This window comes from Betta splendens, chromosome 16, assembly GCF_900634795.4.
Source record: "Betta splendens chromosome 16, fBetSpl5.4, whole genome shotgun sequence".
NCBI lineage: Eukaryota > Metazoa > Chordata > Actinopteri > Anabantiformes > Osphronemidae > Betta > Betta splendens.
The window spans coordinates 676969-691939 of NC_040896.2; the positions used below are offsets into that span (position 1 = coordinate 676969).

At 40.2% G+C, this 14971-nt stretch overlaps 1 protein-coding gene across 8 annotated transcripts in view; it reads left to right on the plus strand.

Moving 5' to 3' along the window:
* The window catches only part of fbn1 (fibrillin 1), a 64472-nt gene that overhangs the window by 38717 nt on the left and 10784 nt on the right, over positions 1 to 14971 (plus strand). The gene's annotated exons all lie outside the window — the stretch shown is intronic.

Sequence of the window (14971 nt, forward strand, 5' to 3'; positions counted from 1 at the left end):
TTTCGTTTCATCGCTTTGCCGTAGTCAACTTTTGGACGTAGTCAACTTTTTTGACGTCAGCAGATTAATCAGCGTTTGTCATCGTTGCGGCAGCAGATCAGCTCTCCCACGTAATTTCTCGAGAAATTACTTTTTCTAGTTATTATTATTCTTCTTCTACTTATTCCGCCCTTTTTTTGATTGCTATCTACTTTTTAACGCTTCATCGTAGAATCGTCGTTCAACTTTCTAAACGTGTGTCATCTTTAGGAGATGTGGGCTATTACTTTTTATGTTTTCAGCTTTTCAACTTTTAACGTTATTCAACTTTTTTCATCGTTTTTTTATAATGGTCGTCTATGGGAATTATCGTTAAACTTTTTGTCAACTTCCCTCTTTTCATCAGCGTCTATCATCGTCATACTTTGGCGTAGAAACGTCATTTCAACTTCAAAAGCGTCCATCATCGCTCAACTTTCTCCTCGTAAATCAGCGTTGTCGTATCTTCTATACTTTTCGACTAGTGAGCGTTTAAATATGGTGTGGTTTTTGTTAAATTTTCAGCTTTTCCATTAGTGTGTATTGGGTCATTTAGAGTGCGTGATGTCACAGCCAGAGTGCGAGGGTGCGCTTTTTAAAGACAGAACTTCGGTCTTTAACTCGTCGCTACAGCCACAATTTCTACTCTATGAACGTAATTATTTCACTAAATCGTAGTCATACTTGTCTTCTTTCTAATGATGTGACTGGCTTTACCCTCAGACTTATACTTTAGTCGCTATCGACCTCAAAGCACAGAGAGATCCTGAAATTCTCCCATAGACTCTAATTATAATTTTTGGCAGACGTCTGGAGAAAAACAAGGAGGAGACATATTTTGAAATTGCGACTGTGGCTACAAACGTTAGTCCTCAAACATAAAATTCACACCATTTGCTCATTGAAGCCTTGGGACTCGAAAAATGAAATAATCTTTGTGATAACTATTATGGTTTAGCTGGAACAAGCCTGTTTATACAGGGTGAAACTCTGCTTTTTACAGAGCAGAATGAGCCTGATTTTCCCGCCTTTTGTCTCCATGGCGACGGCGCAGCTGCAGATTTCACTGACAGGTCAAACTGCTGATGCTCAGTGTAGACAGCAGTTCCATGCTTATTATTGATTACTCAACTACACTATTGGATTGTGTAGTAATTAAGCACACACTTCCTCTAAATCCTTTCAAAATAAAAGCACCAAGCCAAATAATTAGCTTTAATAGCAATATTTCAACTTTTAGATGGGTAATTATGGCTATTTAAAGATAGATTAACAGTTTAGTAATTACCCACACGTGTTTCCTCTACATCCTTTCAAAATAAAAGCACCAATGCCAATTATTAGCTTTAACTGCACTGTTTTTGCCTTTGAATGGGTAATTAAAGACTAATTGACAGTTACGCTATTACCCCCACACATTTCCCCTAAATCCTTTCAAAATAAAAGCACCAATTACAATTTATTACCTTTAATGGCAAGATTAATTAAAAAAATTTGTGGTTCTGAATACTTACCAATCGTTAATGGGACTACTTTAGAGTTCAGTAAATAGCCACTCAAACTTATTAGGGTGCTTTTATTCTGAAAGGGCTAAATCTAAATCTTTTGCTTTAATAGGGCAATTCTTGCTATTGAATGACATATTATGACTGTCTAATGACTATTTTATAGTTTAGTAATTACTCACACACGACATCTAAATCCTTTCAAAATAAAAGCACCAATCCAACTTTTAACTTTAATAGGACTATTTATGCTTTTGAATGGACAATTGTGACTAGTTAATGAGAGTATTTTATGTTTATCTATTAAGCACACACAGCCCCTCTACATCCTTTCAAAATAAAAGCCCCAATCCTGATCTTTAGCTAAAGATAACAATGGTTCTGCTTTCAACAGGTTTATTATGACTTGTTATTTAGACTAATATACTGTTTAGCAAATACCTGCACAGGCCTTTTCCATATTCTTTCAAAATAAAAACACCAATCCAAAATTTTTAGCTTTAATAGGACTATTTATACTTTTGAATGGGTAATCGTGACTGGTTATCCTTTCAAAATAAAAGCCCCATTCCAGATCTTTAGCTAAAAAGGGCAATATTTCTGCCTTCAGCTGGTGTATTGTTACTAGATGATAAGACAATCTTAATGTTTAGAAATTGCCTGCACAGGTGTTCTCAATATCCTTTCAAAATCAAAGTAGCAATCCAAATTTTTAGCTTTAATAGCATCAACTCTGTTTTTGAATGGTTAATTGTGACAAGTAATGAGACTATTTTAAAGTTTAGCTATAAACACACACATCTGTAAATCATTTTAAAATAAAAGCATTAAACCAATTTTTTTTTTTTTGCTTTAATAGAATAAATCCTGCTTTTGAATGGTCAATTGTAAATCAGCAATAAGTCTATACCAGTAACTACTGGTTTATTATTACTAGTTAATGAAACAACTTAACAATTACTCACACAAGCTTCCTGTAAGTCATTTCAAAATAAGAGTACTAAACCTTTAGTGCAACTAACTAAGCTCTAAACCTTTTTAATTTCTGCTTTTGACTGCTTTTTTGTTAGTTAGGACAACTTAATGAGCGCTTTTTCCAGTTTACCAAGTTAGGACACACACTTCCTCAAATTACTTTCAAAATAAAAGCACCAATCTAATTATTTAGCCTAAATATTGCATTGGTGAATTTGACTAGTTAATTATATCCAGTTAATTAAACTATTTTACTGTTCAGCAATTATCTGCACACACTTCCTTCAAAGCTTCAACTTTTATCAATTTAAATCCAAATACTTGTTCTGAAGCAAATTTAAGTCGTATTAAATATTTCCAAAACGTTTAGCTACTCATTCAGCTCTTGAAATCAAAACTATTGAATTACAATATTTAGCCATTTTGATACATTTGGCTATATTTCAACAAATTAATTAATTGATTTTCAGCAGTTTGTTAATTTCAGCAAATCTTTTTCGTGTTTCCTCCATATGAAATTCAACTACTTCAGCTTCTTCTGCAAATATTCAGCACTGTTTAATCAATTCCTATTTCTCCTTAGATACATTGAACTATGCTTTACATGATTGAGCTATTTCATCTGTTTTAAATGTTTCAGTTACTTTCAGCAACTCTTCAGAAATATTTTCAGCTTGGAAGCATTCATGGTGCATTTTCTTATGGAAATGCATTTTCTAGTTATTATTATTTTTAGTTCTTCCGTACGTTTTTCGGCACCTAACTACTCCCGCATCCTTTGAGCTACAAAAACCATTCCAATAACAAAATGTTCAGCTTTTTAAGGAGAAGTGTGCTGTTATTTTTCTCATTCATAAGTTTCATATTTTTCAAGTTATTAAGCTTTTTTCAACTTTTTTTCCCCATTGAAATGAATGGAAGAAGGATTTCAAATCCTCTTCAACTTTGTCTACTTCCAGCTTTAACTACTTCAACACACTTTAAGCTACAGACACCATTTAAACTACAAAACAATCTTCAACTATTCAACTATTAATGTCTTGTTTAGCTTCGTGATATCTTTAACAGATTCTGAGTTATAGCAGTTTAAGCATAGGGTGGTTTTTCAGGAATTCTCGGCTTTTCCATTAGTGTGTATTGCGTCTAATTGAGTGGGGGATGCCACAGCTAGAGTGTAGTGAGACGCTTTCTTACGCCAGAACTTTTCTCTTTAACTCGTCACTACAGCCACAGTTTTCACTCTATCAACGTATTTTCTTCACTCGTTTGTAGTCATACTTGTCTTCTTACCAACGATGTGCCTGGCTAAGCCATCAAAACTATACTTTAGTCTGTATCTGCCTCAAAGCACAGAGAGTTCCAGAAATCCTCCCATTCACTCCAATGGAAAATACTCTGACTTCTGGGTAAAATCACAGAGGGACAGGCATTTTTAAATCGCGACTGTGGCAACAATTTTTATTCCTCAAGCATAAAACGCACAGCAGGTGCTCATTGAAGCCTTGGGATTCATAAAGTGAAGTTATTTTTGTGATAATCTTTATGGTTTTGGTGTAACAAGCCTGTTAAGCTGGAGTGGAAATCAGCCTCACTCCCGCTCTTTGTGCTGAGCAGTGGACGTTCCTGCCTGTGGAGCCCTGTCCCCATGACAACGGCGCAGCTGCAGCAGATAAGGGATTGAGCTCATTAGCACCTTGACTTACAAGTCACACTCTCTATGCTCAGTGAACTGATGAGTTCATTGCACTGTTGATTCCCCATAAGAGCAGTTGTAGACATTAAGCTTTTTTAAACTACCTGGTTTTTCATATAGTTATGGGGCAGCATTCAACAAGCATTCAACAATATATGCAAATTTATAGCACAATGCATTGTGGGTGATGCTCCATGACAGAACGTGGTGTTAATAGGAGTGACCGTTGCAATAAATAATGGGCAATCTTTGGATTAGGCTCTACATGTTGCAATAAGAGACAAATCCATCCATCCATCCATTTTCATCCGCTTATCCGGGGCCGGGTCGCGGGGGCAGCAGTCTAAGCAGAGAGTTCCAGACTTCCCTCTCCCCGGACACTTCCTCCAGCTCTTCCGGTGGGACCCCAAGACGTTCCCAGGCCAGCCGAGAGACGTAGTCTCTCCAGCGAGTCCTAGGTCTTCCTCGGGGCCTCCTACCGGTGGGACATGCCCGGAACACCTCCCCAGGGAGGCGTCCAGGAGGCATCCGAACTAGATGCCCGAGCCACCTCAGCTGGCTCCTCTCGATGTGGAGGAGCAGCGACTCTACTCCGAGCTCCTCCCGGGTGACAGAGCTCCTCACCTTATCTCTAAGGGAGCGCCCAGCCACCCTGCGGAGGAAGCTCATTTCAGCCGCTTGTATCCGTGACCTTGCCCTTTCGGTCATGACCCAAAGCTCATGACCATAGGTGAGGGTAGGAACCTAGATTGACCGGTAAATTGAGAGCTTTGCCTTTCGGCTCAGCTCCCTCTTCACCACGACGGACCGATACACCGACCGCATTACTGCAGCCGCCGCACCGATCCGTCTGTCAAACTCACGCTCCCTCCTTCCCTCACTCGTGAACAAGACCCCAAGATACTTAAACTCCTCCACTTGAGGCAGGACCTCTTCTCCAACCTGGAGAGAGCAAACCACCTTTTTCCGGTCGAGAACCATGGCCTCAGATTTGGAGGAACTGATTCTCATCCCAGCCGCTTCACACTCAGCTGCAAACCGCACCAGCGCACGCTGGAGGTCCTGGCCTGATGAAGCCAACAGGACAACATCATCTGCAAAAAGCAGAGATGCAATCCTGTGGTCCCCAAACCAGACCCCCTCCGGCCCCTGGCTGCGCCTAGAAATTCTGTCCATAAAAATAATGAACAGAACCGGTGACAAAGGGCAGCCCTGCCGAAGTCCAACATGCACCGGGAACAGGTCTGACTTATTGCTGGCAATGCGAACCAAGCTCCTGCTCCGGTTGTACAGAGACCGAACAGCCCTTAGCAAAGGGCCCTGGACTCCATACTCCCGGAGCACCCCCCACAGGATGTCACGAGGGACGCGATCGAATGCCTTCTCCAGATCCACAAAGCACATGTAGACTGGTTGGGCAAACTCCCACAAACCCTCAAGCACCCTGCTGAGGGTATAAAGCTGGTCCAGCGTTCCACGACCAGGCCGAAAACCACATTGTTCCTCCTGTATCCGAGGTTCGACTATCGGCCGAATTCTCCTCTCCAGTACCCTGGCATAGACTTTCCCAGGGAGGCTGAGAAGTGTGATCCCCCTATAGTTGGAACACACTCTCCTGTCCCCCTTTTTGTAAAGAGGGACAACCACCCCGGTTGTCCAGTCCAGAGGAACTGTCCCCCTCCTCCACGCGATGCTGCAGAGGCGTGTCACCCAAGACAGCCCCACAACATCCAGAGACTTGAGGTACTCAGGACGGATCTCATCCACCCCCGCTGCTCTGCCACCGAGGAGCTTACTAACTACCTCGGTGACCTCAGCCTGGGTGATGGGCGAGTCCGCCTCTGAGTCCCCTGCCTCTGCTTCCTCAGCAGAAGGCATGTCGGAGGGGTTGAGGAGATCCTCAAAGTACTCCTTCCACCGTCCGATAACATCCCCAGTTGAGGTCAACAGCTCCCCACCTCCACTGAAAACAGAGTTGGTAAAGAACTGCTTCCCCCTCCTGAGGCGCCGGACGGTTTGCCAGAATCTCTTTGAGGCCGAGCGATAGTCCTCCTCCATGGCCTCCCCGAACTCCTCCCAAGCCCGAGTTTTTGCCTCCGCAACGGCACGGGCTGCAGCACGCTTGGCCTGCCGGTACCCATCAGCTGCCTCAGGAGTCCTACAGGTCAACCATACCTGGTAGGACTCCTTCTTCAGCTTGATGGCGTCCCTTACCTCCGGCGTCCACCACCGGGTTCGGGGATTACCACCACGACAGGCACCGGACTGTCGTTACCTACGTGGGCATTGAAATCTCCCAGAAGAACGATGGGGTCCCCAGTTGGAGCGCTTTCCAACACTCCCTCCAGGGACCCCAAGAAGGCCGGGTACTCCACACTGCCATTCGGCCCGTAAGCACAAATGACGGTGAGTGACCTATCCCCCACCCGAAGGCGCAGGGAAGCGACCCTCTCGTCCACCGGGGAAAACTCCAACACATGGCGACTAAGCTGGGGAGCTATGAGCAAGCCCACACCAGCCCGCCGCCTCTCACCGCAGGCAACTCCAGAGTAGAAAAGGGTCCAGCCCCTCTCAAGGAGTTGGGTTCCAGAGCCCAGGCTGTGTGTGGAGGTGAGCCCGACTATTTCTAGCCGGTACCGCTCGACCTCCTGCACAAGCTCAGGCTCCTTTCCCCCCAGTGATGTGACATTCCATGTCCCAATAACCAGATTGGTTATCCAGGGATTGGGGCGCCCAGGCTCCCGCCTTCGACTGCCGCCCAATCCACTCTGCACCGGCCCCCTACGGTTCCTCCCGCGGATGGTGGGTCCACTTGAGGTCTTTATGTTAAATTACAACATTTAATTTAAATTGTTTTTTTAATCACAGAATACTCCTCAGCTTTTTTCTTTTCCATACAGTAGAATAATAATTTTTGCATTGTTTGCTTTTTTATATTAAAATACACACGTTTGGCTTAGTTTAACACTGTCTTCACAACTGCACCATTATGCAAGAAATTAAATCCTTTATGTGTTTCTGAGCGAAATCATTTATGTGCTCAGTTTAGACTGTGCAGGCAAGGGGACAAAATGCAATAGCTCGGTGAGCTTCCTTTGTAGAAAGCAAGCCACATTTGTTTTTCACACACCCAAGAAATCACTGCTCGTTGATTGTCACTCCAACACACAATCCCCACAGTCACGGTGTGCCACACAAAACAGAACAAAAACAAAAAGAACACATTACAACCATAAATGAACAAGATATGAAATTAATTTCACCAAACTCATAAGATTTTTTGAATCCAAACTTTAACTATAACACTCCAAAGACAAGAACGGTTGTTTACCCATAAGCCTTAGCGGCTTAGGGGCGGGACTAACTGCTGCGAGCCACTACAATGTTAAAATTGAAATTGCAATGATTGATGCATGATTTTGTATTAAAATATTGTCATTTGCTTTAGGTTTAGAAGTGTGATATTGCTTTTTTCATTCATGTGTTTCATATTTTTAAGTTATTAAGCTTTTTTCAACTTTTTTCATTGCTTCCTTCGGTGAGACCGCAACAATGACACTCGTCCTTTCACGTTGTAAATCCAAGCACATAGCGGTGGAACATTGTAACAGTGGATGCCACTCATAGACTCATAGGAACATGAGTAGGAACCCTGCTCTGCCTTGCAGGCAGCAGCAGGGTCAGCGAGCCCATGAGTCCCACCCCACAGAGTGCGTCGGTGATGGCCCTCTTTACATAACAAAAGCGGCTCTTGGCAGGGTGCCACCTGGAGCGTGGCAGACAAGTGAACACCCAGCCGTTGTTAGGGGTATATGTAAAGGTGTACGTCCCTTAGTAGTTCTAGTGTTAAGCACACACAGCTTCTCCACATCCTTTCAAAATAAAAGCCCCAATCCTGCTCTTTCGGTAAAGATAGCAATAATTCTGCTTTGAACAGATTTATTATGACTAGTTAATTAGACAAATATACTGTTTAACAAATACCTGCACAGGCCTTTTCCATATCCTTTCAAAATAAAAGCACCAATCCAGATTTTTAGCTTTAATAGCACTATTTGTGCTTTTGAATGGGTAATCATGACTGGTTAATGTGACTGTTTTCCAGTTTAGCTATTAAGCACACACAGCGTCTCCACATCCTTTGAAAATAAAAGCCCCAATTCTGATTTTTAGCTAAAGATAGCAATATTTCTGCTTTCAACAGGTTTATTATGGCTAGTTATTTAGACTAATATATTGCACACACAGCTTCTCCAAATCCTTTCAAAATAAAAGGCCCATTCCGGATCTTTAGCTAAAAATGGCAATATTTCTGCGTTTAGCTGGTGTATTGTGACTAGATGATAAGACAATCTTAAAGTTTAGAAATTACCTGCACAGGTGTCATCAATATCCTTTCAAAGTAAAAGTACCAATTCAAATTTTTAGCTTTAATAGCATTAATTCAGTTTTTGAATGATCAATTGTGAATCGGCAATGGGTCTGTAAGTAATTACTGGTTTATTATTACTAGTTAATGAAAAAATTTAACAGTTACTCACACAGGCTTCCTGTAAATCATTTCAAAATAAGAGTACTAAACTTTTAGTGCGACTAACTAAGCTCTAAACCTATTTGATTTCTGCTTTTGACTGCTTTTTTGGTATTTAGGACTACTTAATGAGCGCTTTTTCCAGTTTAGCAATTTAGGACACACACTTCCTCAAATTACTTTCAAAATAAAAGAACCAATCTAATTCTTTAGCCTAAATATCACTTTTGTGCATTTGACTAGTTAATTATAACTAGTTAATGAAACTATTTTACTGTTCAGCACTTCCTTGATTTTCAGCAATTTGTTAATCTCACCAAATCTTTGTTGTGTTTCCTCCATATAAAATTCAACTACTTCAGCTTCTTCTGCAAATATTCAGCACTGTTTAATCAATTCCTATTTCTCCTTAGATACATTGAACTAATCTTAACATGCTTGAGCTATTTTCATCTGTTTTAAATGTTTCAGCTGCTTTCAGCAACTCTTCAGAAATATTTTCAGCTTGGAAGCATTCACTGTGCATTTTCTTATGGAAATGCTTTATCTAGTTATTATTTTTAGTTCTTCCGTACGTTTTTCCGCACCTAACTACTCCCGCATCCTTTGAGCTACAGAAACCATTCCAATATCAAAATGTTCAGCTTTTTAGGGAGAAGTGTGCTATTATTTTTCTCATTCATATGTTTCATATTTTTCACGTTATTAAGCCTTTTTCAACTTTTTTTCCCCATTGAAATGAATGGAAGAAGGATTTCAAATCCTCTTCAGCTTTGTCTGCTTTCAGCTTTAACTACTTCAACACACTTTAGGCTACAGACACCATTTAAACTACAAAACAATCTTCAACTATTCAACTATTAATGTATTGTTCAACTTGTTAATATCTTTAACAGATTCTGAATTATAGCAGTTTAAGCATAGGTTGGTTTTTGAGGAATTCTCAGCTTTTCCATTAGTGTGTATTGCGTCTAATTAAGTGGGGGATGCCACAGCTAGTGAAGAGAGACGCTTTCTCACGCCAGAACTTTTCTCTTTAACTCGTCACTACAGCCACAGTTTTCACTCTATCAACGTATTTTCTTCACTCGTTTGTAGTCATACTTGTCTTCTTTCCAATGATGTGCCTGGCTAAGCCATCAAAATTACACTTTAATCTGTATCTGCCTCAAAGCACAGAGAGTTCCAGAAATCCTCCCATGCACTCCAATGGAAAAAACTCTCTGACTTCTGGGTAAAATCACAGAGGGACAGGCATTTTTAAATCGCGACTGTGGCCACAATTTTCATTCCTCAAGCATAAAACGCACCACAGGTGCTAACTGAAGCCTTGGGATTCATAAAGTGAAGTTATATTTGTGATAATCTTTATGGTTTTGGTGTAACAAGCCTGTTAACCTGGGGTGGAAATCAGCCTCACTCCAGCTCTTTGTGCTGAGCAGTGGAGATTCCTGCCTGTGGAGCTCTGTCCCCATGACAACGGCGCAGCTGCAGCAGATAAGGGATTGAGCTCATTAGCACTTTGACTTACAAGTCACACTCTCTATGCTCAGTGAACTGATGAGTTCATTGCACTGTTGATTACCCATAAGAGCAGTTGTAGACATTAAGCTTTTTTAAACTACCTGGTCTTTCATATAGTTGAAGAGGTGTTTTTAAGGAATTATTTCAACATTACTGGATTAAATAATATATGCAAATTTATAGCACAATGCATGGTGGGTAATGCACCATGACAGAAATTGATGGTATTAGGAGTGGCCATTGCAATGATTAATAAACAATTGTTGCCTTAGACTCTTCATATTGACGCAAAAGACCAATTTTTATGTTTAATTACAATATTTTAGGCATTTCAGAATTATAAAAATTATAATTAAATTGTTTTTTAGTCACAGAATGCTCTTCAGCTTTGACCTTTTGCTTATACAGCAGAAAAATCACTGATGCGTCATTTTGTATTAAACTATGCACAATAGAATTAGTTTACACTTTCAATTCAATTCAATTCAATTTTATTTATATAGCGCCAAATCACAACAAAGTTATTTCAAGGCACTTTACAAAGTAAGGTTTAAAACCTCACACAACTAAACTTAACAAATCCCACATACAGCAAGCATTTAATTTGACAGCAACAGTGGAGAGGAAAAACTCCCTCTCTAACGAGGAAGAAACCTCCAGCAGAACCAGACTGGATGTGGGCGGCCATCTGCCTCGACCGGTTGGGGTGAGAGGATAGAGAGATAGAAAAGCACAGCAACAGCAACAAGCAACAACAGAGCACAGGCAGGATGGTAGGACCAGGGACTGGATGCAGGCAGGATGGTTGGATCCGCAGCTGCCCATCACAGACACCAAACTTTGAGTCCAATGATACCTGTAGGTGAGGACAGAGAGGGAGACAGAGTGGGGGTGGGGGGGGAGAGGAGAGAAGCACAACTACTGGACAGAAAGAGACAAGGTTAGTTAAACATGGGACAATGATGGGAGGTTATGGGACAGAGGAGGTAGAAGGAAACAGAGGAGCTCAGTGTATAAATTAAGTCCCCCAGCGGTCTATGTCTATTGCAGCTTAACTAAGAGATGGTTCCTGTGACTAACAATAATTGCCAGTGACCTGAACCATCTCTAACTATAAGCTTTATCAAAAAGGAAGGTTTTAAGCCTAATCTTAAAGGTGGAGAGTGTGTCAGCTTCCCGAACCTGAAGAGGGAGCTGGTTCCAGAGGAGAGGAGCTTGGTAGCTAAAAGCTCTGCCCCCTGTTCTACATTTAAACACTCTAGGAACCGTAAGTACCCCAGCGCTCTGAGAACGAAGTGTTCTGCTGGGAGCATAAGGAACTATAAGGTCTTTAAGATAAGAAGGAGCTTTATCATTGAGTACTTTGTATGTGAGTAGGAGAATTTTAAATTCTATCCTACATTTTACAGGCAGCCAGTGCAGAGAAGCTAATGTAGGAGAAATGTGATCTCTCTTTCTAAGTCCTGTCAGAACTCGGCTGCAGCATTTTGAATGAGCTGTAGGCTTTTTAAGGAGCTGTTAGGACATCCTATTAGTAAGGAGTTACAGTAGTCCAGCCTAGAGGTAACAAATGCATGGATCAGTTTCTCTGCATCGCTCTGAGAGAGGATGCTTCTGATTTTAACTATATTTCTAAGGTGGAAGTAGGCGGTTCTGGAGATTTGTTTAATGTATGATGTAAAAGAGAGATCCTGGTCAAACATGACACCAAGGTTCCTCACAGTAGAATCTGAAGCTAATGTTATGCCATCCAGGGTGGCTATCTGACTCAATAGTGTCTCTCTCAGATTTTTAGGCCCAACAATAAGAGTCTCGGTTTTATCTGAGTTTAGTTGAAGGAAGTTTTGGGACATCCAGGATTTGATGTCTTTTAAACAACCCTGAATTTTGACTAGTTGATCTGTTTCATTTGGTTCTAAGGACATGTATAGCTGAGTATCATCTGCGTAAAAATGAAAATTAATAGAATGCTTTCTAATAATCTCACCTAGAGGAGACATGTATAGGCTAAACAGAATTGGACCCAGCACCGAACCCTGTGGAACTCCATAGCTAATCCTTGTGCGTGTGGAGAATTTATCATTAACATGAACAAACTGGAATCTGTTCAACAAATAGGATTTAAACCATCCCAATGCTGTTCCATTAATCCTGATTCTATGTTCTAGTGTCTGTAATAGAATGTTATGATCAATTGTATCAAATGCAGCACTAAGATCTAACAGGACAAGGACAGAAACTAGACCATTGTCCGAAGCTAATAGAAGATCATTAGTGACTCTAACCAGAGCTGTTTCTGTGCTATGATGTTTTCTAAATCCTGACTGAAAATCTTCATACAGGTTATTCCCACTAAGGTGGTCAGATAATTGTTTAGCCACGTTTTTTCCAGAATCTTGGAAATAAAGGGTAAAATTGAAATGGGCCTATAGTTGGCTAGTTGTCCAGGGTCAAGGGTTGGTTTTTTCAATAGAGGTTTGACCACAGCCACCTTAAAAGCGTGTGGTACATAGCCTAGTTGTAAAGATTGGTTGATTTGATTTAATATGGATGAGCTGATTAAAGGTAGAACTTCTTTGAGTAATCTGGTTGGGATTGGATCTAAAAGACAAGTGGACGACTTGGAAGAGTTAATTATTGAGGTTAACTCCATATGAGTTATGGGGGAGAAGCTGTCTAGGTAAGACAGAGGATTTAATAAATTTAAAGTTGATGGATCTAGACAGTGCTTTCTGTCATTTGGAAGAAGTCGCTGCTGAATGTTTTTTCTAATGATGATAATTTTATTAGTAAAGTAGTTCATAAAGTCATTGCTGCTGAGATTTAAGGGGATAGTAGACTCAATACAGCTAGACTACAGCAACATTCAACAAATTAATGTATAAGGCCTTCTTCTCATACAAGAAGCACGACCAATTAACTGGCTGTCCAGTTAATTCCTACACTTATTCTACAGGGGGAAATGTTCATGTCTCAGGTGCTCAGATTAGACTGTGCAGACAAAGAGACTTGAAACAATATGACCTCTTGATGTGCTTCCTTAGTGGAAAGCCAGCACCATTTTTTTTTCATACACCCAACAAATCACTGCTCATTGATTGTCACTCCCACACAGAATCCCCTCACTCACGGTGTACCAGACAAAAACAAACAAAAACAAAAAGAACACATTAAAAGCATGAATTAACTAAATACTAAATTAAATTCACGAAAGTCATAACATTTTTTGAATCCTAAATTTAACTATAACACTACAAACACAAGAATGGTTGTTTTACCCATAAGCCTTAGCGGCTCAGGGCGTGACTTACAGCTGTGAGCCACTACAATATGGTAAACTTGAAATTGCAATGATTGATGCATGAGTTTGTAATAAAATATTCTCATTTGCTTTAGGTCCACCGTTTTGGGACTGTTGCAACTCTCAAGTCGTTTATTGAACTAATAAATATGTTATATTCACACACACACACACACACACACACACACACACACACACACACACACACACACACACACACACACACACCTCTCTCCATGTGGAGACAGCTCTTCAGCTACAGTGAGTCCTCTTTCAACTACAGTATATACTGTGGGTTAATGGCTTCAGTGCTTGGCTTGCACCTTTTGTTTTGCAGATCCAATCAGCTATACATTCAACTCATTAGCTCGCTTTAAGTAATGTTTCAACTGATTAATTACTAATTGTTAATTAGATATAATATAGCAATATTTCTGCTTTCAACTGGTTTGTTTCTCAGCTTTTCCATTAGTGTGTATTATGTGAGACAGAGTGCGTTATGTCACAGCTAGAGTGCAAGGGCACGCTTTTAAAAGATAGAACTTCTGTCTTTTACTCGTCACTACAGACACAGTTTTTACTCAGCTCTATGCATATTATTGATTACTTCATTACACTGCTGGATTTTTTAGTAATTAATCAGAAACCTCCTCTGAATCTTTCAAAATAAAAGCACCAATCCAGCTTTTAGCTTTAATAGGACGGTTTATGCTTTTGAATGGATAATTGTGACTAGTTATTGAGAGTATTTTATATTTTAGCTATTAAGCACACAGAGCTCCTCCACATCCTTTAAGAAAAAACCCTGATCCTCATCTTTAGCTAAAGATAGCAATATTTCTGCTTTTAAAATATAAGCACCAATTCAAAATTTTTGCTTTAATTGCACTATTTTTGCTTTTTGCGTTTTGCTTTTGCTTCCTCTACAGCTACTTTAGCTGTTTTGAATGTTTCTACAACATTCAACTATTCTTTCAGCTCCCAGGCTCTATTTACCTACTCTGATACATTCAGCTATATTTCTTCAAATACAGCACTTCTTTACATACTTCCTTCTTTTTAGAGTTCTTGAACTTTCCTTAATTTAGACTTCAACAGCTTCAGCTTCTTCTGCAAATATTCAGCACTGTTTAATCAATTCCTATTTCTCTTTAGATACATTATTCTATGCTTTACATGCTTGAGCTATTTTCATCAGTTTTAAGTGTTTCAGCTACTTTCAGCAATTCTTCGGGAATACATTCAGATTGGAAGCATTTACTGTGCATTTTCTTATGGAAATGCTTTATCTAGTTATTTTTCTTCTACTTATTCCGCCCTTTTTTCAATTGCTATCTACTTTTTAACATTTCATCGTAGAATCGTCGTTCAACTTTCTAAACGTGTGTCATTTTTAGGAGATGTGGGCTATTACTTTTTATGTT